The 25,322-nt window shown below is 44.6% G+C and overlaps 1 protein-coding gene across 1 annotated transcript in view; it reads left to right on the forward strand.

The window, feature by feature from the left end:
* Positions 1-552: 552 nt before the first annotated feature.
* CHST9 (carbohydrate sulfotransferase 9) overlaps positions 553-25,322 on the forward strand; it is a 132,513-nt gene continuing 107,743 nt past the window's right edge. The window contains exon 1 of the mRNA XM_060243863.1: positions 553-836. The gene's annotated coding sequence lies outside the window, so the exon portion shown is untranslated. The remainder of the gene's footprint in view (positions 837-25,322) is intronic.

Genomic DNA, 25,322 nt, shown 5'->3' on the forward strand with positions numbered 1-25,322 from the left:
CGAGCACACTAGATGGAACTTAATTTCTAATATGAAAGTTTTGTCTGGAGGCTGTTTCAGGTGTCCTGGACACTTACACCTCATCCCAGCTGCAAGCTTGGAAAGACACTGTGCAGAAACACACAGGCTTTTGTTAGTTCTTACAGTGAGTCTTGAACACCAGCTCAAATGAGACCCTGACATTAGCAATTTTAAAAATGCAACTCTTATTTTCAGATCTTTCCCTTTTGAGTGCATTACAAAACCCTTAAGTGCCAGAAAGAAAAAACCAAGTCCTGATATTTTACTGTTGTACTTCTTCCCTGCTGGGATTACCTGCGCCTGTGTGTCAGAGCTTCAGCACCTTTAACAGGTATATGACAGAAAGAAATGCTATTGAAGAGTCTTCTTCTGCAAGCGTCCAGAGCCAAGATACACCTGTGGTATTTCCGCCTACCATTCGGCTCGTAAAGACGAGAGTATGTGAGGAGCGGGCGGGGGGGGGGAAGCCCAATGCTCCTAGGCGGGGCCTTGCAGCCCCACTACGATTACTACTGTCCAAAAGAAGGGAAACGAGGCCGGTGTGTACTACAAGAAGCTCGCCTCGCTCCCTGGCCAGGGGTGGAAAGAGTCACAGGCCGGCTTATTACCGCATTCATTCAAGCAGCGCCGAAGACGGGCCGCCGGCCAGGGCAAGCCCGAGGCTTTTCTCAAAGCGCTCCCACAAGAGCCGCCGCCGCCGCCGCCCCGTCTGGGGTAGGTTGGGAAGTTTGCTGGGCGGGGCTCCGAGTCGGGCTCCTATGGAAGCGGCGTCCGGGGAATCTCACTTCCCAGCGTGGCTCGAGCTGCTTCGCAAGGTAAGCTAGAGGAGAAAGGCGCCGGGCGGGGGGCGGGGGGGCTCGCTGGCCGCGGAATAAAGACGCAGCAGGCGCTCCTGGGCGCCGAGAGTCCCGCGGCTCGCTGGTTCCCGCAGAGTGAGGTCTCGCGCTCCTTCCCTAGTGGCGGGGCGGGGCTGGTGCTGTGTGAGGGAAACTCTGCAGCTTCTCTCAGCAGGGGAGAAGAGGGAAACCTCCCTAAGGCCGTCCAGGATGGGAGCGAAGGAGGGAAGCGACGCTCCTCGTACTGCTGCGCGCCATGCGGCGGCTGCTGACACTGCCGGCTTCCGTGGAGAGAGGCATCCCTGCGCCCGCCCCATTCCCAGCATGTCGGGACCCGCTCGCTTCTCTGTCGCTCCTCTCTTTGCCCGGGTGGCAGGCTGCGTTCTTGCCTCCGGAGGGGTGTCTCTCCCCCCCCCCGTACCTTCGATGCACACCTGTTGAATTGCAGTCTTCCGCGCAGCTGTGGGAAACGGGAAGCAAGCGAGGCAAGCTCTTCAGTCTGCCTTGGCGCTCGGAAGCATGACTTTTTGAGCCTTGGTGAATTTCAGTTCGCTCCGTGGCCTTAGGCAAACCGTTTCCCGGAGAGGACCCAAAACAGAAAGGCCTCCGAGACTTTACCTGGTGCCTCTTTCTAAGGCAGTTTGGGGTCACTTGAGTGCTCTCCTCCCAACCCACCCCGCCTTTGGAAACGTGGTACTGACAAAATGGAGCCACTTGAGTGGTGTGGTTACAGTTAAAATAGGAAGAGTTGTTGCTTTGCCTTGACGCTTACTGGGAGAACCATGTTCGCGATCTTGAGCTCCTTGGAAGAAAAGTGGGAGAAAAATGTGATTGATGTTGATTGGCTTTAAAGGATTTCTAGGGTTAATTCCTGGAATAACACATGTGAAATGCTTGGATCCCTTGAAATATACCCTATAATTGCAGAATTTAAAATGTTTGAGTATGAAAGGATCCTCTAGATAACTTTTTGTCTGGTCCTTTCGTGTAGCCCTTGGGAAAGCCCCACGCTGGGGACTTTCATCAGTTATTAGGTCCATATTATTTGTGCATAAATACATTAAAATAGCATAACATGTTTGCTGCTCAGTTTCTGTAGATTTTAGTTCATACGTTTAACAAACTTCCAAACCTTAAAGAGGACCACAGATCTCCTTTGTGGTGATGGTTGACCTTTCTTGGCTTGTAGATTTAGTTTTGGCTCCAATATCCATAAAAGGTAGTGGAAGCAGTACAGTACACAGCTTGTAACAATGCAAATTGTATAATAAGTGCATGTGTAATACCAATTATCATATTTCAGAACAGAGTGACTGAAGCATTGTGGAGAATCTGTAAGAGAAAGTTTGTTTAAAGTCTTCAGCATGGAGTCTTATTAAAGGCTAAGCAAGTCTGCCAGAATTTTGTAAAAGGAATGAAAGTTAAGGACATGTAAGGCACCTTGCATGTTTAGTTGCATTCTCTCATTGGTCTTTCTTCAGTTGTTTTCACACACACACAACTTATAACTGCATATGTTTCTGTTTGGGCCCTCTTTTCCAGCCATCATTCTCTTACCCATCCTGTTGCCTTTAAGGTCTCCCATCTAATTTTATACATGCTTACCCAGAAGTAAATCCTACTGAGTTCAGTGGACTTTACTTCCTAATAAAATACTTAAATACAGGCAGACTTGGTTGTGAAGCTGCCATTTACCTAGGAATATGAACATATGAAGCTGCCTTATACTGAATCAGACCCTGGGTCCATCAAAGTCAGTATTGTCTTCTCAGACTGGCAGCGGCTCTCCAGGGTCTCCAGCTGACCCTTTCACACCTATCTGCCTGGACCCTTTTTTGGAGATGCCGGGGATTGAACCTGGGACCTTCTGCTTCCCAAGCAGATGCTCTACCACTGAGCCACCGTCCCTCCCTAAATCTAACTGAAATCAAGAGAATAAATCTAACTGAAATCAAGAGAAGCGATAGGCTTGAACTAAAAGAGGAGGACCACTACTTGTCTGCATGCCTGAACACGCAGCCTAGAGCAGGGGTGGTCAAACTGTGGATTGGGAGCCACATGTGGTTCTTTCACACATAACGTGTAGCTCTTGAAGCCCCCACCAACCCGTTGGCTGGCTTGGGAGAAGATGTTTGTCTCTTTGAATCACTTCTCCAAGCCAGCCGGCAGCTTGGAGAACACATTTAAAGTTAAAGTTGCTTTCTTTCCACCTCTCCCTCCCCAAAATCAATCTATCCATCCAGCTATCCTATCCATCTAACCTACCTACCTATCTCTGATATTCATGTTTTGCAGCTCCCAAACATCTGACATTCATGTTTTGTGGTTCTCAAGTATCTGACGTTTATTCTATATGGCTCTTGTGTTAAGCAAGTTTGGCTACCCCGGCCTAGGGTATGTGTCCCCAGTATGGCATCCAAGAACACAATGGTGCCTGCTGACACCTTTCCTGGCATCCGCCAAGTGTTTTCAGGAAGTGGGTGTGGCCAGGTTGGGGTTTTCTCCAGCAGGGCATTTGATTGACTATTGGAGATCTGATTGACTGTGTATATATTTAAAAAGTTTCAGTGGCACACACAAAGCAAACAGGGCAGACGCACAAAGTCACAGGGCAGACACACGTAGAAAATATAGTTAGTATAATAATGGGCACAGAGGGTGGTGTGCCCATGTGGAACACAAGGGGACACTGGACAGAGAGAACAGGGAGGCATTCTGTGTATAAAGATGAGACACATGCATACAAACAGGCAGAGAGATGTGTGAGATCAGAGAATGCAAGTGGTCAAGAAAGAGAAAAGGCACAGAGAGCCATGGAAGCACACAGGGAATTTTATCTATGCTGAGTATAATTCTTCTGTATTACTGCCAAACCAGTTTGCAGCTAGCTATTGCTACTGCCCTTCTGGCCTAGAAAGGAAGCTCCAGTTTAGCTTTCAGCAGAGCAGAGAAATTAAGACAAAGCCCTTGCACTCAGCCTAGCCAAGAAGGGGGGAGAAGAGACCCACTCTCTTGCTTCTGCCACACACACTCAGAAATCTCCCCCCCACACACACACCCCCCAGCAGTCTTGTGTTGAATTCCAGGGGCAAGAAGGCATGGTAGAAATGAGCAGCCCTTGCCTTGCAGCAGCACATAGAAGAATTGTAATTGCTATTTCTCCTGTGTTTGACACAAGCATGTGTGCACTAGCCAGAGTTTTGCCTCACAGTCTAAGCTACAACACAGTGCACCTGTGCAGAGTATGAATCCAGAGTTTATGCAGAAGGCCGCACCTTGCTAGAGGCAGAGCACAGCCAGTTTGGCTCTGAGAGAGAGCAGGAAAGGGAACTGCTAAAGGGTTGAGTGTTTGCCTTTTCTTAACTGCTGGGGCAAATTAGCTGAGGCTACTATGTGGAACCCTCTCATGGATTACTGCCTTGTCGTGGCGAGAGGGCTTGCGCAGTTCATTGAGGCTGTGGGCTATGCCACGCAGGGCCACCCAAGATGGACAGGCCACAGCTGAGAACCCAGACTAAATGTGATCCATTGGAGAAGGAAATGGCAAACCACTCCAGTATCCTTCTCAAGAAAACCCCATGAACAGAAACAAAAGACTAAAAGATATGGTCCTGGAAGATAAGCCCCTCAGGTCAGAAGGTGCCCAATGTGCTACTGGGGAAGAGCGTTCAAGTAACCGCAGAAAGAGTGAAGCAGCTGGGCCAAAGCTGAAAGGACGCTCAGCTGTGGATGTGTCTGATGGTGAAATAACAGTCCGATGCTGCAAAGAACAATACTGCATCGGAACATGGAATGTAAGATCTATGAATCAAGGTAAGCTAGATGTGGTCAAACAAGAGATGGCAAGACTGAACATCGACATCTTGGGAATCAGTGAACTAAAATGGATAGGAATGGGTGAATTTAACTCAGAGGATCACTACATCTGTTATTGTGGCCAAGATTCCTGTTGGCCACAATAGTTAACAAGAGAGTGAGGGAGGCAGTAATGACAAAATGACAGAATGATCTTGGTCCGTATCCAAGGCAAACCAATCTCAAAAATAACAGAATGATCTTGGTCCTTATCCAAGGCAAACCATTCAATATCACAGTAATCCAAGTCTATGCCCCAACCACTGATGCAGAAGAAGCTGAAGTGTACCAGTTCTATGAATATCTACAACACCTTCTAGAATTAACACCAAAAAAAGATGTGCTCCTCATCATAGGGGACTGGAATGCCAAAGGAGGAAGTCAAAAGGTGACCGGAACAACTGACAAGTTTGGCCTTGGAGAACAAAATGAAGCCGGGCAAAGGCTAATAGAGTTTTGTCAACAGAACAAGCTGGTCATAGCGTACACCCTCTTCCAACAACCTAAAAGGCGACTCTACATGTGGAGATCACCTGATGGGCAACATAGAAATCAGATTGATTATTACTCTGCAGTCAAAGATGGAGAAGCTCCTTACAGTCAGCAAAAACAAGACCTGGAGCTGACTGCGGCTCAGATCATAAGCTACTCATTGCAAAATTCAGGCTTAAACTGGGGAAGCCATTAGGCCATTCAGGTTTGACCTTGATCACATCCCTTATGAATATACAATGGAGGTGAAGAATAGGTTTAAGGAACTAGAGCTGATAGACAGAGTGCCTGAAGAACTATGGACGGAGGTTCGTGACATTGTACAGAAGGCAGCAATCAGCACCATCCCAAGGAAAAAGAAATGCAAGAAAGCAAAGTGGCTGTCTGATGAGACTTTACAAATAGCTGAGGAAAGAAGGAAAGTGAAAGGCAAAGGTGAAAAGGAAAGATTCACGCAACTGAATGCAGATTTCCAGAGAACAGCAAGGAGAGGTAAGGAGGCCTTCCTAAAGGAACAATGCAAAGCAATAGAGGAAAATAATAGAATGGGGAAGGACAAGAGATCTATTCAAGAAAATGGGGAAGGACAAGAGATCTATTCAAGAAAACTGGAGAAATCAAGGGAACGTTTCGTGCAAAGATGGCCATGATAAAGGACAGAAGAGATCAGGAAGAGGTGGCAAGAATACACAGAAGAATTATACAAAAAGGATCTCAATGTCCCGGTCAACCATGACAGTGATATCAATGACCTTGAGCCCAGACATCCTGGAGTGTGAAGTCAAATGGGCTTTAGAAAGCATTACTAACAACAAAGTGAGCGGAGATGATGGTATCCCAGTTGAGCTTTTCAAAGTCCTAAAAGATGATGCTGTTAAAGTGATGCACACATTATGTCAACAAATTTGGAAAACATAACAGTGGCCACAGAATTGGAAAAGATCAGTTTATATTCCAATCCCAAAGAAGGGTAATGCCAAGAAATGTTCAAACTATCGCACCATTGTACTCATTTCACACGCCAGCAAGGTCATGTTAAAGATCCTACAAGCCAGGTTTCAGCAGGATGTAGATTGGGAACTACCAGAAGTTCAAGCTGGGTTTTGGAGAGGTAGAGGAACTAGAGATCAAATTGCCAACATTCACTGGATTATGGAGAAAGCACGAGAGTATCAGAAAAACGTTTATTTCTGTTTCATTGACTACGCTAAAGCCTTTGATTGTGGATCACAACAAACTGTGGCAAGTCCTTAAAGAGATGGGCGTACCTGACCACCTCACATGTCTCCTGAGAAACCTGTATAAGGGTCAAGAAGCAACTGTCAGAACAGGATATGGAACAACTGATTGGTTTAGAATAGGAAAAGGAGTTCAACGAGGATGTATATTGTTACCCTGCTTATTTAATTTATATGCAGAGTATATCATGCGGAATGCTGGCCTGGATGAAGCACAAGCCGGAATTAAGATTGCTGGGAAAAACATCAACCACCTCAGATATGCAAATGACACTACTCTAATGGCAGAAAGTGAGGAGGACCTAAAGAACCTCTTGTTGAGGGTCAAAGAGAAGAGCACAAAAGTTGGCTTGAAACTCAACATCAAAAAAACTAAGATCATGGCATCTGGCCCCATCACACCTTGGCAAATAGAAGGGGAAGACATGGAAGTAGTGACAGACTTCACATTTCTGGGATCCAAGATCATTGCAGATGGTGACTGTAGCCATGAAATTAAAAGACGTTTGCTCCTTGGGAGGACAGCTATGGCGAACCTGGACAGTATAATAAAAAGTAGAGACATCTCCCTGCCAACAAAGTCCGTATAGTCAAAGCGATGGTATTCCCAATAGTAATGTATGACTGTGAGAGCTGGACCATAAGGAAGGCTGAGTGCAGAAGAATAGATGCTTTTGAGATGTGGTGCTGGAGAAGACTCTTGAGAGTCCCTTGAACTGCAAGAAGATCCAATCAGTCAGTCCTAAGGGAAATCAACCCAGACTGTTCCCTGGAAGGTCAAATGCTGAAGCTGAAGCTCAAATACTTTGGCCACCAAATGAGAAGGGAGCACACCCTGGAGAAGATCCTGATGCTAGGAAAGACAGAAGGCAAAAGAAGAAGGGGACAGCAAAAGATGAGATGGCTGGACAGCGTTACCGATGTAACAAACACGAATTTGAGCAGACTTCGAAGGATGGTGGAAGACAGGAGGGCCTGGCGTGACTTTGTCCATGGGGTCGCAAAGAGTCGGACTCAACTGTGCGACTGAACAACAACAGTCTATGTGGAAGGAGATGGGGAGTGAGGAACTGCTGTTTCTGTTGTCTGTTTTGACTGCATGGCAGCTGAGTGCAGCTGATTGCATCAGGTGATTGTTGCTGATTGGAAGTGTTTGTGTTGCATGCGGCTGACTGCTGGCCCCATCCTCTTTGAGTTTGTAAGACTACACCTTGCAAGAGGTGCAAGCCGGTGCAAACTGAAGGGTTCTTGGCCTGTGACTCTTAACTTAGGAGCTCTGACGGAAGCCCAGGAAGGACCAGAAAGCCAGGGCAAGGAAGCCAGGGCCCTAGTCTATTTACCTTATTGGGAACACGAGACTAGGGCCCTGGCTTTCTGGTCCTTCCTGGGCTTCTTCTTACCACAAGAAGAGACACATAAATATGAAGGGTATTAAAAGGGTTTTTTAATATTTATGTATTTTAAAAATTAAAAAAGTCATTATAAAGGCAGAATGCCAGCAAGGGGTTGGGGGCTATCCAGTGTATTGCACTGAGTGTCACATGTACGACTATCTGCCCACTGGACAGAACTCTTGGGTGTGTGTGTGGTGCAAGAAACTCTTGGTTCTCAGGCAACAATTTGCATTCTTGAGGTTGAGATGGCTGACCTGGAGAAGCAGAAAAGTCAGTTAGGCACATGGAGATGACTCTCAGGAACTTGTTAGATGTGCCCCACTCTGAAAATGGCAGCCCTGCCACTTCAGAGAGCATGAGGTTTGAGAGGCAACGGGGCACACTGTGCTGAGGATAAGGGGAATGTGCCCTCAGAAGGGACCTCTTCTTCACTTGGTAAATGGATATCCTTTCGTACTAACGAACCATCCTGGGCAGGGAGGGAGGGGGGCTCTTGGTGGTAATTTGATCCTTAGGCAGATAGACAGCTGGGTGGCAAACCCAAACAACATGGTGACTTGCCTGCCTGGTGTGAAAGTAATGGACATTATGCATCTTCTAGATAGGCTGGTAGACAATGGTTGTGGTAGCACATTGGCACCAATGGGGAAATGCAATTGTGAGGTCCTGGAGGAAAAATTTAGGCTGCTTGGTGGGAAACTCAAGGCAGGACCTCCAAGGTAGCCTTCTCAGAAGTGCTACATGTTCTACATGAAGAGCCAGAGAGACAGGCACAAATTAGGAGTCTCAATCTGTAGATGAGACAATGTAGGAAGGAAGGGTTCAAGTTTGTTAGGCACTGGGATGCTTTTTGAAACAAGCGGGAATACTGTGTAAAGTTCTTATCACCACACCTCAAAAAAGATATTATAGTATTGGAAAAAATCCAGAAAAGGGCAACTAGAATGATTAAAGCACTGGAATACTTTCCCTATGAGGAAAGGTTAAAGTGCTTGGGGCTCTTTAGCTTGGAGAAATGATGACTGAGGGGATGACATGATAGAGGTTTACAAGATTATGCATGGGATAGAGAAGGTAGAGAAAGAAGTACTTTTCTCCCGTTCTCACTATACAAGAACTTGTAGGCACTCAATGAAATTGCTGAGCAGATGGGCTAGAACAGATAAAAGGAAGTACTTCGCCCAAAGAGTGATTAACACATGGAACTCACTGCCACAGGAGGTAGTGGCAACTATAAGCATAGCTTCAAGAGTGGATTGGATAAACATATGGAGCAGAGGTCTGTCAGTGACTATTAGACACAAGGTATAGATGGAACTCTATTTCTGGGACGAGCGATGCTGTATTCTTGGTGCTTGGGGGGAGGACAACAGTGGGAGGGCTTCTAGTGTCCTGGCCCTACTGGTGGACCTCCTGATGGGACCTGGTTTTTTGATGACTATGTGACAGATTGTTGGACTGAATGGGTCATTGGCCTAATTCAACATGGCTTCTCTTATGTTCTTATTTTCTTAAGCAATATCACTGGCTGGGCTGCAGGTATTCAGTTATTCAGATACAGATGGCCTTCTTTGAAGACTAGTCTTCATTAGATTTGCAATATTTAGTATATTAATCATAAACACTTTATTAGGAATAATCCTGTCACGTTTGGAATGATTGTGTCTGAGCAAACATGGTTATGACTGAGTAGAAGTCCAGTAGCACCTTTAAGACCAACAAAATATGACTGGGCAGCACATCAAATATGGCAAGATGTATTCACATATAAGTAAGCCATGTTTTAGTAGGGTTTGGAGACGTAATATGATCACCATCTTCAAGTACTTGAAGGACTTTCATACAGAGGAAGGTGCAGAATTGTTTCTCCAGAAAATCAGATCAGAACCAATGGTTGAAATTAAATAAAAGTTTCTGGCTAAACTTTAGGAAGAACTTCCTGACAGTGGTTCCTCAGTGGAATGGACTTTCTTGGCAGGTGGTGGGCTCTCCTTCCTTGGAACTTTTTAAATAGAGGCTAGATTGCCATCTGACAGCAATGCTGATTTGAATTACAAATGGGATCATAAACTGTGTACTGCTATAATATAGAATCTCATTAGGAATTTACTCAATAAACATTTGTATTCAGTTCCAATGTGTCTTTGCTTATTTTACAAGGTACACAATAATCCTAATAGCAATATCAAACTATACAAAAAGACTCTAGCTAGGATAGCTTTTTTCATGGGTCATAATAAGCAGTCCTCTGCAAATGCCCAAGAGTGTACTGTCGCAAATTAGTAGAAAATGTTGCCGCCTCCACAGAAGCCCTCCATCAGACATGCTGGGATGTCATAGCCACGGAGATGAAATGGGACTGACTTTGATCAAAGGATCTTCTTCAGCCTGGTTTCTCTTGCCTGTGATATTAATTATTCAGTTAGGAAGCTCCAGTCCAAAATACCATCGACCGCAGTTCATGACACTTCAAGGCTAGTATAAGCTTCTCATGATGCTTTAAGGCTGATATAGCTGTACTCCTTGTACTTGTGTATACTTATATACTTAGCTGTGGATTCTTATATTATTTACTGATTCTGTGAATTAGGCTGATCATGAGAAGGAGGGCAGGAAGGGTTGCATCAATGCTTATATCTTTTGGCCCTTTTTTACACACCCAGGGAAAAGCTCATCACCACTTGGGGGTGGGGTCAGTCAGCAGTTTTTCTCCAGGTTGGGTAATGGATCCTGGAGATTTTTGCCATCTTCTGGGCATGGAGGGTCATTGGGAATGTGTGTGTGTGTGAGGGGGGTTAGAAGGTATTTGTGAATTTCCTGCATTGTACAGGCGGTTGGACTAGATGACCCTAGAGGTCCCTTCCACGTCTGTGATTCTATCTACTCCCAATCAAGTGTCATAGGGATTGCAGCCTTGATCAGCTGATCAGATTTTTTTCCAAAGCATTTTTCAAAGTCTAAATTATGCCTTGGTTAACTGGGCAACTTTAAAATTCATTTAAAGCAAGTATTTATAGAGCTGTTAAAAGAGGCATTTATTCTGCTGTAAGGAGAAGGTGGTTCTTCTAAGTAGTGCATGGTGCAGCATATGCATGGGCAGCCTGAAAGGCAGAATGCTGTATCCCCTGAGAAGTGCTGTGGTACAAATATGCACATTTGTGCAGATTTAATTGATTAAAGTATTTTTGGAATGTGAACTTTAATTAGACTGACAGCTACTTGCTCATTAAACTTGAAAGGTCAGAGCCGGGGCTATCAAATAATATCCCTTTTATAGTCTTTTTAAAGAAATGTCTGAAAGATGTAGTCTACAAACAGGTGGCTTAAAATGTTTTAAAGCTGGGTGTTTAGTTTTGAGTGGTAGTGTTCCCAGTCAAAATACTGATGAGTTACAAAACCACAATAAGTTTACTTTTAGTAGAGAGATGTGGAAAATTGCATCCAGATGAATGTGTTCACTAATAGAAATACGGTGGCTTCCCTTCTCTGTCTTCTTCCTGTTTAATGCTGTGAGCCTTAGGCAGGGAATAGGTGTCATGTTGATGAACACTTTGCTGACAGAGTTTTACAGACCATGGTGAAACCTTAAATCAGCTACTTTCCTGTTTACAAAATTTGAAGTTGCTGATGTTCTTTACAAATGTGATATAATATAGATACAAATAGAAGTAACATGATCCTAGCAATAGGAAAGGGAAATCTTGAGGTTTGATTATGTCTAGACTGGATTCAGCTTGCAAATTTCTAACCCCAGATGACCAAGGCAGGGCTGCAGTTGATCATTGTGGCTGAAACATTTATCTTCTGAGGTACTCTATGCTAATCAACAGCTTCTGAGGGAGGGACTAAGTCAAATGATTCTATGGCCAAGCCTTGGCTCAAGTATTTTGTTGGTTAATATTTTGTTAAATAGTATCAGGCTAAGGAACAGAAAAGAGAAGATAAAATATTGACATCTGATTCTCCTAATAATTCTAATTCTCCCTTGATTCCCTCAATAAATTGCAAACAATTTTGAAAAGGCTAAAGAGTTTAGCACAGTGAAAAAAATATTTGATTAGGAGAAAGACTTAAAACACAACAGGGCAGGAAGGTCTGCTTTTTGTACATGAATGAGATTCCAATAAACGATGTTTCGAGCTAGAGAACAGTTCTAGAAAAGGCATTCAGTTCTTTTGTCTATACTATAATAAATGAATTGGAGGTCTGCAGTAAGAGGAAAGAATCAGCACAAATTGCCCCCATACACACATCTTAAGAAGTGATGTTCCACAAACATAAGTGATTACTGTTGCAGAAATGAAGCCTTCAGTCATTTTGGTTTGTTTCAAAACATGTAGTTAAGTGTCTAAGAAGATCAGTGCTGGATCAGACCAGTGATCCATTTAGACCAGCAACCAGTTTTGTGCAGTGCCCAACTGTTCTCCTGGAGGGCCTGCAAATGGGGCACAGTGGCCAAGGCCTTCACCTGATTCTGCTTCCTAGAACTGGTATTGAGAGGTTTATTGCCTATGAAAATGGGGGATAACCATGTCAAGTACCATTTTTATCTCACCCTATGCTTATGGCCAGTGGCAGTGAATTCCATAACTTAATTATTTGTTGCATAAAGAACTTTTCCCTTTTGTCCAGCCTGAATCTGTTGTCCATCATTGGGTGCCCCAAAGTTCTGTTATCAGAAAATGTTTTCCTTCTTTAGTTTGTGTACCTGATGCATAATTTTATAAATGTTTGTGTCCCAACTTAACTACCTTTCTCCCTCCTCTAACCTGAAAAGTCTCAGACTCTTCAGATTTTGGCTTTTTCACAGTTTCATCATAGGAAGAGTACTCCAACTCTTAAATCTACATGGTATTTTGAACTAGGATTCTTTATATGGAACTGACTGCTGGAATATTTTATGGTGCAAAAATACATGTGCATGAAGCACTTGTCTTTGCTTATTTATATGCTAACTTTACACAATTCAAGGGTGGTCAATGAATTCATTCCTTAACGGTTGCTTTTTATACTGGCTCCAATATTCAGTTAAATAGATCCTTTAAAACAATAACAGAATTTAGGGCAGAGGTGTTGAATTCATTTGTTATGAGGGCCAGATCTGACATCAATGTCACTTTGTGGGGCTGGATAATGTATGCCATAGAATGTAATGCCAGGTACCGGAGATATACATTTTATAAAGGACACAGGCAAACCCAATAATATTTTTTAAACTCAGAGTACAAACAAAAGCAATTGATTCCTAGCAATGTAAACAACTGATTTATTGGGGAGTCCACAAAAGCCCCAGTAAATATATTTAATCATATGCAAGACTAGGTTTTTTCTTAGGGATACCATAAAAGGAGGAGTACTTATATTAGTTGCTGGTGGGCCAGGTAAATCCCTGGATGAGTTGGTTCTGGCCCTCTGACCTTAAGTTTGACACCCCTGAGCCAGGGTTAGCTTCTGTTATAGCAATGACAATCAGAGCTATCCCTGTATTAATTTATATACCACACTTTCTCCATAGCTTTAATAAAGTTACATGAAACTAAGAGGTTAGGATTAGATTTTTTTGGTAGCAATAATTTAAAAAATGGTAACTGAATATATGCAGCTCTAGAGAATGAAAATGAGTTTGACACCTAATTTTTTGGGCTGGTTTCTAGAGCTAAAGAAAATTTATCAAGGTCTGTTTTAAAAGCAGCTATGTGAAAACCAGCTCAGAGTTTCTAGCCACTTGGTAATGCTATCATTGCTTCTTCCAGCAAACCTACCAGCTCCTTTCTGTCTTATTCATTGACTGCAGCACAGAAGTATAGTGTAGAAAATTTTGCCATGGTAGGTTTTCCATTTCTAAAGATTGTTTATAAAATCAATAACAAGCAGGACTTTTTGTAGAAAGAGCCCAACGGGAACTTATGTGCATATTAGACCACGCCCCCTGACATCACTAGAAGTGATGCCACCCATTCAGTAGGTTGCTTTCCGCATATTGACAAAGAACAGTACAGTGCCATGAGCTGCATTCCATGGATGTGTGTTCTCACACTGCCTAATGAGAGACCTTGCTTCTATCCTCCCCCCCCAACAAGACCAGAGAGAACGAGTCACGTGCAGCGGAGCAGGCAGCAGACCCAGCTTCTCCCAGGAGGGGGCTTTTGTGGGTGGCTCTGTGTCTTTCTCTGTCTTTGCAGGCCCATTGGAGGCTGGAAGTGGCAGAGAGGACAGAGTGCTTAGTGTGGGAGCATGTGACTGCCTAGTGCCTTCCCTCTGTCAGAGACCTTGTTTTGAGCCAGACCCCTGGCCAAGCCAGCCATAACTGTGTTCCTATGCATTCCTGCGAAAAAAGCCCTGATAACAAGCATGTGTTTTAAAGATTTGTATGCTTCCTTTCCACTCAAATTAGGCAGACAAAAACATTAAAATCAAAATTAAAAATGCATACATATATAAACAACAATTAAACAAAAAATGAATGGATACAATAACAAATCTGTAAATATTTTTCAGGTGAGTATTCCTGGTATTTGTGTATTTTTTTTTGTTCAGGTGCAAACTAGTGGATGGGAGGAATAAAACCACAAATACCTATAATCAACTTAAAAAATCAACGAGTGCCTTTTCTTGGTTAGCCATGCAGAACAAATGAAGAATTTTAGCTTAGGTTTTAGTCTTGTGCTTCTGTTCACATAGTAACTGTTAAAAGCTGCGCTGAGCCCACTTGTGGGATAGGCAGGATATAAATCCAAAACTTAAATCAAATTAAATTAAAAATAGTAGTAGGAATATTGTAATCTTCAGTAACAGTAACCCAGTAATGTGTCCAAGTGACCTTCAAAAAAAGTACAAGTTCTTAAAAGTTAGATTTCATTTCCATTCCTTACCTGAAAACATGTTAGAACTACTAGCGTATGTCTGTGCTTTTAGTGGTCACTTTTGTTATGCAAGGTTAGTGCATTGTAGACAAAGAAGAATCTTTGGACTGCAGGCCTGTACGCACTCTCTTGGCAACTAGCCTGATTGAATTCATGTGTAGCTTATTAGAACTTCTGCATGCACGTTCATAATGATAGACTGACAGGGTTAATAAATCATAGAGTGCATATCCAACCGGTGATCTCAGTTGCAGTGGCTCCAGCTTGAGGACTAGATCAAGTTCAAGGTTCTGGTCTTGACCTTCAAAGCCCTTAATGGTCAGGGATCAGCATACCTTTGGGACTGCCTTTCCTAGTACATCCTCCATAGAGCATTACACTTGAGTGATCAAAATCTAGTGGTTCCTGGCCCAAAGAGCATCTGATTGTCCAGAGTCTGGTGGCACTTCCAGGAAAGATCAGGACCCTGTGGGATCTGGTCCCAATTCTGCAGGGCCTGCAAAACAGAGTTGTTCCACCAGGCTTACGGTTGAGGGCAGTATTGGGTGCCCACAGGGCTTTTTTGTAGAAAAAGCCCAGCAGGGACTCATTTGCATATTAGACCACCCCCCTGCCATCACCACTTTTTCACAAGGGGCTTTTTTGTAGAAAATATCCAGCAAGAAATAATTTGCATATCAAGCCACATACTCTGACACCAAGCCGCACACCCTGACACCCTGAACTGTATTCTTGTGTGTTCCTCCTCAAAAAAAGCCCTGTGTGCCCAGCCAAGAAGGTACAGCAAGCATTAGCCTTTCCCTTCTCCCCCTGCTTCCCCACCTTTCTTCCCTTCTTCAGATGTTTTATATTGCCTTTCCATATGAATTTTACACCATCTTAAATTATCTACTGTTTTACTGACTTTGTTATTTATGTTGTATTTTAGAAGGTTTTGTTGTATAGTTACATTACGAATTGTTGTCACCCACTCTAAGCCAGATTCGGGGGAAACAGGTTAGAAATCATTAAACAAATAAGTAGAAATTTGATTAAGGTAAGATGTGCCCAAATTGAACCAAACTTATCCCCACAATTGCTAGTCCTCTTTAGACTACTTCTCCATTATTTGTACTTTGTTTTAGGATTAGTAATGCTTCACAGGTCAACAAAAGCATATTTCTATTAATTGCCTTTTATAGCTTTAAGCACTAGCACAGAAGGAAGTGCAATTTAGCAAGAGTGTTAGTGTAGCTGAATATTTTAGCATGAGAGTTATACTGGTGTCTCATTCCTGACTGGCCAAGGTTCTTGTTTCCGTCCTTACCGATCTGCCTGAGCTGTGAGGTCCTGCTATGGAAACCCTTGTCATCAGAGACTGAGGCCTAGGAGAGGACCTCTTCACCTGCTGTTGCTTACTTAAGGAATTCCACCCTCCTGATCTGTGCCATCTCCACAGACTTTTCAGCACAATTTTTAATTTTCTTCCCAGAAGGGTGTTGTATTTAGTTGTTTTGTATAGGGTTTTAACATTGCGGTGTTTAAAACTGCATCTATGTTGTCAGTTTTTAGCTGCCTTGAAGGCTTATCATAAAACAAAGGCAGCATCAAATAGTTAATTTAGTCTCGAGTTGTCATATGTGAAATAAGAGTAATATATTGCTTCACAGAGTTGTTAAGGCAGTTCACACAGCCTTAATACCAGTTTGGGCCTATAGCAACACAGCAATGTCCATCTGGTTGCTGGTTTGTCCTTTAGAAACTATATGATGTGGAATTAACATTGCCAGCCTCCAGCTGGGACCTGAGGATCTCCAAGAATTACAGTTTATCACTAGATTGCGGAGATCAATTTTCCTGGAGAAAATGAATTCTTTGGAGGGTGGATTTTGTGGCATTGTACCTCACTGAGGTCTCTGTCCTCCCCAGGCTCCATCCTCAAGTCTCTAGGAGTTTCCCAACTGACAACCCTAACCGCCATCCGCCTCTGGCAACACTATGTGGAATATAAATTATTAGGAATAGCAACACATTAAGTTGCTTTTACGTGCTAGTGTTTCCAACCTCAGATATTTGAAAATCATGATATTCTTAGTATCTTGAAGGTTTTATGACAGTGATTTTTTTAGAAAAAGCCCAAATTTTCCTTCTGCATCTTTCTATATGTTCCTCCTTCATAGGAACATAGGTGATGCTTCGTAATGGAACTCTAGAGTTAGCACAGGTTTCTGTAAATTTTTCATGTGAGGTGGATCCCCAGGTGACAAGATTAAGGACTGCAGGGTTTTGGGATTCGTATGTGAAAAAGAGAAGCCAAGATGCCTATTTCTCTCCAGGACACTAATAGCATAAATGTAAGAGAATTCTTGCAGAGTATTCTAATGGAAAAGTTACCTCATGCTGTGCTTGACACAGAAGGAAATGATCTATCTTGGTGTCATAGTGGTGGGTTTAATGAAAGTTTATGTGTACTGGCTGTAGATCACAAATCATTGCATTAACCGCATTAATTAATCAGGCTGGCACTTTTTGAAACCTTATATAGAATAATAGCTCTGAAGCTACATCTAGTGTGCAAATAGTCTGAGCCTGAAGTGTGTGAATCTTAATTAAAACTATGCTTACCCATTAAAATTAAAATACTTCATGTTTTAATTAGGGTTGCAAAAAAAAAAAATTAAAAAATCGAATCTATGGATAAACCTGTAATTCCAAGCAGAGCAGAGTTTTGAAATGGCAGTTGTACTTGGTGAAATCTCTGCAGCTTTCATGGGAACTGCTGCACTTGGTCTAAGAGGTGGTTTACTGTTGTCCACTATGCCAGCAAATATTCTGTATACCCACTATCTTTATTATCAGGATATTTTCCTTTTTCTGCCAGATCACCAATAATACTATCAAGTGTCTCAGGAGTACTATTTCTGTGCAAAGACCAGTTTGAAGTTATGAATGTTTTATTCCCTGTTCACTTGGATGATTGTTTATACAGCCTTAAGAGAGCAAAGGCAGCTTTGGCAGGGATCCAAAAAACTATTTTAATCATGCCTAAAGGTTTTGACATGCCCAGTGGGCTTCTGCTTTTTTGACCTTCTGACCATTATGCTTTAACAAAAAATACTTTGGAAGGTCTCCACTAGGCTTCCCAATCCCCAGGTCCCAGCGGGGGATCCCCCGGTGTTACAGGCTTCCCCCCTCCCTCAGCCAGCTGGCCGGCAGGGGAAGCCCCGCCCCCAGAGCCATCATGCACCTCCACCAACGATTCCCATAGGGAATGATGGGGAATTGATCTGCAGGTATCGGGGGCTCTGGGGGGGCTGTTTTTTGAGATAGAGGCACCAAATTTTCAGTATAGCATCTAGTGCATCTCCCCAAAATACCTCCCAAGTTTCAAAAAGATTGGACCAGGGGGTCCAATTATATGAGCCCCACAAGAAGGTGCCCCTATCCTTCATTATTTCCTATGGAAGGAAGGCATTTAAAAATTTGCGCAGTCCCTTTAAATGTGATGGCCAGAATTCCCTTGAAGTTCAATTATGCTTGTCACACCCTTGCTCTCGGCTCTGCCCCCAGTGTCTCCTGGCTCCACCCCCAAAGTCTCCTGGCTCCACCCCCAAAGTCCCCAGATATTTCTTAAATTGGACTTGGCAACCCTAGTCTCCACCATTTCAAAGCAGTTTGCTGTGATATTGCAGTGGGCTACTTCTCAGCACAAATTTTCTTGGCACATGAAACTAGGTGAACTATTGTTTGGATTTTAGCCATCATGTATACGAACAAAAATGCAGGTATAAACAATGAAGTAAAGAATGGAAGCAGCTGGTGGCAGACTTTCTGTAAAAATCTATAGCTTGGTGGACAAGCAGAAAAACTATATCCAGCATAGTTGCTGTAGTGAGTTTCTCACGCCCCTGGATTAATTCAGCTGTTAATATGGAGTGGCTATTCATAAGGGAGCAGAAGCAAATGAATCCATTTGTTTTGTATTTCTTATAAGACATTTGTAAATGCTGAAGAAAACAAAGGAACTGTACCCTGATCGAAGTTTTTCATGGCATATTAGTTAATGCATTGTAATTTTTGCGCTTTGGAGCTGATGGCATGTGTACAAAAAACCTTTAGTCAATATGATTGAGAGAGACCTTTGGCTTGGGTGCGCGTCCATTTTGGGTGGCAAAGCTAAAAGTTGAAATACAAATGGAGATGTTTGCAAAAAAAGCATTTATTATACAGATAGTGGCTAAATCAGACCAAATTATATGCAACTACTGTTTCTATAGGAACGTAAATGTAAAATTGCAGGTTTGCAAAACAGGAGCACGTAGTGTAACCTGAAAATCACTGCAGGCTAAGTGACCTAAAGTAGCTAATACAATGTGCTATGAATCCACCTACTAAAGTAGTGGAATAATTAATTGCATTAATTGGCATATAAATAAGACCTATCTGAAAGTGTCAGTGGCAACTCTAAGTGGAATATTTTGCCAATTTATTCAGATTGAGTGAACCAGTGATAGGCATAGGCAAAGAGCATAGGCACAGTCCACAATGCAGCCAATACATTTTATGACAAGCAGAAAAATCAGCAAGAAGTAACCAGATGTAAGACAGCAGTATTAAGTGCAAGAAGAGAAAAACAGCCATAGAATTGCCAATCCCCAGTTGGGGCCAGGGGATCTCCTGGTTTGGAGGCCCTCCCCCTGCTTCAGCATTATCAGAAAGTGGTGGAGAGGAGGGAAATTCTGCTAGGCATTCCATTATTCCCTATTGAGACCAACTTCCATAGGGTATAATGTAAAATCAATCCATGAGTAACTGAGGCTTTTGGGGGGCTGGGGTTTTTTGAGCTAGAGGCATCAAATTTTCAGCATAGCTTCTGGTGCTCTCCTCTAAACATCTCCCAAGTTTCAAAAAGATTGGACTGGGGGGTCCAATTCTATGAGCCCCAAAAGAAGGTGCCCCCATCCTTATTTCCAATGGAGGGAAGAAGAAGTTGATACTGGATTTATATCCCGCCCTTCACTCCGAAGAGTCTCAGAGCGGCTCACAATCTCCTTTACCTTCTTTCCCTCAACAGACACCCTGTGAGGTGGGTGGGGCTGGAGAGGGCTCTCACAGCACCTGCCCTTTCAAGGCCAACCTCTGCCAGAGCTATGGCTGACCCAAGGCCATGCTAGCAGGTGCAAGTAGAGGAGTGGGGAATCAAACCCAGTTCTCCCAGATAAGAGTCCGCACAGTTAACCACTACAGCAAACTGGCTCTCCTGGAAGGCATTTTAAAGGTGTGTGGTCCCTTTAAATGTGATGGCCAGGAAGTTTAATTGTGCTTGTCACAACCTTGCTCATGGCTCCAGCCCAATGTCTCCTGGCTCCACCCCCAAAGTCCCCAGATATTTCTTGAATTGGACCTGGCACCCCTAAACAGCCACTTAACCTAATTAGGAGTCTTGGAAGCCCTTATAAAGGAAACAGTTTGACCTTGTAAAGAGAGCCAGTTTGGTGTAGTAGTTAAGTGCGTGGACTCTAATCTGGGAGAACCAGGTTTGGTTCCCCACTTCTCCAAATGCACCTGCTTGAGTGACCTTGAGTGAGCCCGCTCGAGTGAGCCCGCCTTGGCGGGGGAGGGCGGGATATAAAAATAAAGTTTATTATTATTATTATTATTATCAGTCACAGCTCTTGAAAGAGCTCTCTCAGCCCCACCTACCACCCAGGGTGTCTGTTGTGGGGAGATTGTAAGCTGCTCTGAGTGAAGAGCAGGATAAAAAATCCAAACTCTTTGGTCTTCTGTTCTTAAATCTCATTAGAGATAAATTCAAGTTTTTGGGGGGAGGAAATTCCATAATCTAGGCATTTCTGAAAAGTCCCTGGCCAAGCTCCTAATGATGGTAGCCCACAGAGAATATGGGTACTTATTTTATTTTATTTATTTATTTATTTCGATTTATATCCCGCCCTACCCCATCGAAGTGGGCTCAGGGTGGCTCACAACACAGAATTCTAACAATAAAATTCTAACAATAAAATACATTAATAATTTACACAGTAAAAATAAACACAATTCATCAGCGTACTATCCTATAGTCTTCCTTAAAATTCAGATTCAAATGCCAGTCAGTTGTATGCCAACCGGAAGAGGACTGTCGGGCCCTGCGGAACTGCCCAAGGTTCCGCAGGGCCCTCACCTCTTCCAGCAGCTGGTTCCACCAACAGGGGGCTGTGATCGAAAAAGCCCTGTTCCTAGTTGACTTCAAACGGGCCTTCTTTGGCCTGAAGAATTATAAGGAGATTCTGAGAACCCGATCTCAGTACTCTCCGGGGAACATATGGGGAGAGATGGTCTCTAAGGTAAGCAGGTCCTAGGCCATATAGGGCTTTAAAGGTAATAACCAGCACCTTGTACCGAACTCGGTATATTACTGGCAGCCAGTGCAGTCCCCGAAGCCCCGGCTAAATGTGCTCCCATCTGGGGAGCCCTAATAGCAATCGGGCGGCAGCATTCTGCACTAGCTGCAACTTCTGGGTTCGGCACAGGGGCAGCCCCATGTAGAGGGCATTGCAGTAATCCAACTTTGAGGTGAGCGTTGCATGGATCACTGTTGCCAGATCATTATTTTCCAGGAAAGGGGGCAACTGTCTTGCCCGCCTAAGATGAAAAAATGCAGACTTGGCAGTGGCTGCTATTTGGGCCTCCATGGTTAGGGCAGGCTCCAATAGTACCCCCAAGCTCCTGACCCTGTGTGCCGCTGTCAGGGGCACACTGTCAAAGGCTGGTAAGGGAATTTCCCCTCCCGGACCACGCCAACCCAAGCAAAGGACCTCTGTCTTCGCTGGATTAATTTCAATCCACTCAGCCTGAGCCATCTAGCCATGGCTTGTAATGCCAGGTCCAGATTTTCTGGGACACAGGCAGGCCGTCCATCCATGAGTAGATAGAGCTGGGTGTCAGCGTACTGGGGGCAACCCAGCCCATACCTCCGGGCAATCTGGGCAAGGGGGCGCATGTAGTTGTTGAACAACATCGGGGAGAGAACTGCTCCCTGAGGGACCTCGCAATCAAGCGGGCGCCTCCGGAACAACTCACTCCCAATCGCCATCCTTTGTCCCCGACCACCAAGGAAAGAGGAAAGCCATTGTAAGGCCAACCCCTGAATCCCCGCGTTGGAGAGACGGCAGGTCAGCAACCGATGGTCGACCGTATCGAACGCTGCCGATAGATCTAACAACATAAGTACCGCCGAGCCGCCTCGATCCAGATGCCGCTGAAGGTCATCCACCAGAACAACCAGCACTGTCTCCGTTCCATGACCCGGACAAAAGCCTGACTGATGGGCATCGAGAATGGAAGCATCTTCCAGGAAACTCTGTAATTGCAGCGCCACTGCCCTCTCAATAAGTTTACCCAAAAAGGGTAAACTCGAGACCGGCCAATAATGTCCCAATTTGGCCGGATCTAACGATGGTTTTTTCAAGAGGGGGTGGACCACCGCCTCTTTAAGAGGTGCTGGAAAATGCCCTTCCATCAGGGATCTATTTATGATATCTTGTACATGATACCTAAGCTCCCTCTGGCAGGTATTAATGAGCCAGGAGGGACAAGGGTCCAAATTACAAGTTGTAGGGCGTGCAGACAAGAGGATCCTGTCAACTTCCTCCAGACTGAGAGCATTGAAACCATCCAGAACATCGTCCGAAGACAGGCACGGAGCCTCAGGTTCACATACTGTCTCCAATATGGCGGGGAAGTTGCGGCGGAGCAATGCGACCTGATCTGCAAAGAAATTCGCAAAAGCCTCACAGCCAATATCCAATTGATTAGAATTTGGGCTGCCCTGTGGCAGCGTTATAAGCGTCTGAATTGTGTTGAACAGTTGTGCCAGGCGCGAAATTGCAGACGCAATCTTAGCCACAAAGTATGTTTTCTTTGCGGCCTTGACTGCCATCTCATAGGACTTCATAAATTCCCTATAAGATGTTCTTGTCACTTCGTCTCGAGTACGCCGCCATTGCCTCTCTAGTCGTCTGAGTCCTCGCTTTGATTGCCGCAACTCCTGGTTATACCAAGGTGCTAGCTTTAGACAAGGGTGCAGAGGATGCAATCTCGTCGATGGCCCTGGAGAGTCCAGGGAATCGCCAGAGGGCCAGGAATCCCATAGAGCCATCTAGAACTGTTCGGGGTCCATCTGGCTCCGAGGGCGAGCTAAAATATGCTCGCTGCCTAAACGGGCTTGGGGTGGAACATCCACACGAGCCTTGAGGGCAAAGTGGTCCGACCATGACACTGCTTCGGCAGTAATATCGTCCACTAAAATTCCCGCCGCGAAGATCAAGTCTAACATGTGCCCCGCCTGGTGAGTGGGCGTTGTAACAATTTGGGAGAGTCCTAGTGTCGCCATGGATGACACTAGGTCTGTCGCCTGACTGGAGGTCACGTCATCGGCATGGACTTTGAAGTCACCCAGGATCAAAAGCCTTGGGTACTCCAATGCCCAGCCTGCTACAGCCTCCATCAGGGACAGTAAGGCACTAGCTGGTGCGTTAGGCGGTTGGTACACCAGCCAGACCGCCAACCCCTCCCCAACGTCCCACGCCAGACCAGCACATTCAAGGCCCTTGATCTTCGGGGCCGGGAAAGCCTGGAAGGAGTAAACCTCTCGTATGAATAGAGCCACCCCTCTCCCCCGCCCGCTGGTCCGAGACTGGTGAAAGACCGAGAATCCTGGGGGGGCCAACTGGGAAAGAGCTACAGTCTCCCCATCACGCATCCAGGTCTCGGTCATGCATGCCAGGTCCATATCCTGCTCAAGCAGGAACTCCCAAAGGGTAGAGGTCTTATTATTTATGGACCTGGCATTGCATAACACCAGTGACGGAGGTGAGTAATTTAACCTGGCCCTACTACCTGCCACCGTCAGAATGAGACGCAGGCTGGAAGGGGGTCGAGCACTGTCATGTCTCGGCCTCCTTCCCTTATAAGTCCACCTGTTCCCACTGTCATACCTTCCCCTCCCAAGGAGTACTGGAATCCCCAGGCCAATCATCTCCTGCTGTTGTCCAATCATCTCCTGCTTATATTTTTGCTAGTTTGGTTCACAGCCTATCTGCAATCAGGCAGGCAGTTAATAGACAGGCTGTTCACAGCCAGTTTGCAGCTAGTAGCAGGAACAGGCTAGACACAGCTATCAGAAGCTGATTCACTGACGATGGGAAATCAGCTGGGGGGCAGCATCAGAGTCCCAACTTGAAGGGGAAGAAATGATCAACTTATTATATTTCTTTTGCAGTAGTGAACTCAGAAGCTGAGCATGTCTGTTCTTCCCCACCCTTAACACACTCTTAAGGGAGAAACTTCTTTATTTCCCCTATGGAAGTGAGGAGAAAAAGTGATTGCTTTTCATCTCCTAACCTCAGAGATATAGTGAATGTTTCCTGGGAGGATGCATCAGACACTCCCCCATCTAGAAAAATTGCTAGGTTGCTTGCAACTTGGCCAGGAAATAAAGTTGGAGATCAAATCTTCACTGTATAGTGATTTTCAAGGGGAGGGATTGAATCAAGCACATCCCCTGTAGACTCCTCCATCAGATGTGTCAGCTACTGATTTCCTCCACCCTGAGCTTTACTGGGTCCCAGCTGAGCAAAGGTAGGATAGAAGGATGTGCTGGAAGATCAGTCAGCTATGAGTCAGTTTCTGACCAGAAGACAGCTGCGTACCGGTTGTCAGATGCAAGTCAAAAATATCCTTGATTAGCTCACAGTTTTATTGTAACAAATGGTATGCTCAACTGCCAGACAGGTGTTGTACAAAGTTTGTGACATCCTTACAGAGAAGATCTTCAGAACAAGGGCTTAGTGTTTAGGTAGGGCTAGACACAGTTTTTGGTTCAAATACTGGAAAAAATGCAGCATCTGTGAAGATGTTGATGTGCAGGCAGGAGTGTGGGAGAGACGAGAGCTGTAGTTGGCAAGACAGTCTTGGAGCAAGCCAGTCCCCAGCAGTATTGCAGGCATTTCAAGCATTCAGCTGGAACTTAGCTTCAGCTGCCTGTGAAGATCTGGGAGACAATGAACGGCATAAGCTGTGCCTGCTGCCTTCCTTGCATTGCTGGCTTCAGCACCGCTGCTCATGCTTTGGTTGTTTGGGTGGAAATTGAGCCTTGGATGCCAAGTAGAATAGTTTGGTGTCTAATTGAGATAAACCTGGAAGCCAGGAAAGAAACCAAAAAAGAAAAATATAAGGGGAAGTTTCTGCCTATTTTTAAAAACCAATTTTCAATCAGAAATGTAATCTGGGAAATTTTGGAATAAAAAATCCTGTGATATGTGTGCTGTTTTAATAAAATTACTTTAAAAGATAAAACACAAAATGTTTAGTATGAAGATGTCTTGCCCTGCTGCCCCCATCTCCCAGTCTGTGGCTTCCCCGTGGCACTGCAATGCAGTGTCGTGCTCCATCACACCCCCACCCACCCCTCATGCTGCAAGGCAGCAGCACCCCCTTCCCTTCGCTCTCCCCCCCCCCCCACATTCACAGCCCACTGCACCTGGGCTCTGCCAGGCCAAACACAGCGTGAATCTTATCTTTAGAACAACGGGACTGAAGTGAAAGCTTCTCCCCCTTCCTTTTCGGAACCAGAAGGGAGGGGGA

The sequence above is a fragment of the Heteronotia binoei genome, chromosome 7 (genome assembly GCF_032191835.1).
Source record: "Heteronotia binoei isolate CCM8104 ecotype False Entrance Well chromosome 7, APGP_CSIRO_Hbin_v1, whole genome shotgun sequence".
Taxonomy (NCBI): domain Eukaryota; kingdom Metazoa; phylum Chordata; class Lepidosauria; order Squamata; family Gekkonidae; genus Heteronotia; species Heteronotia binoei.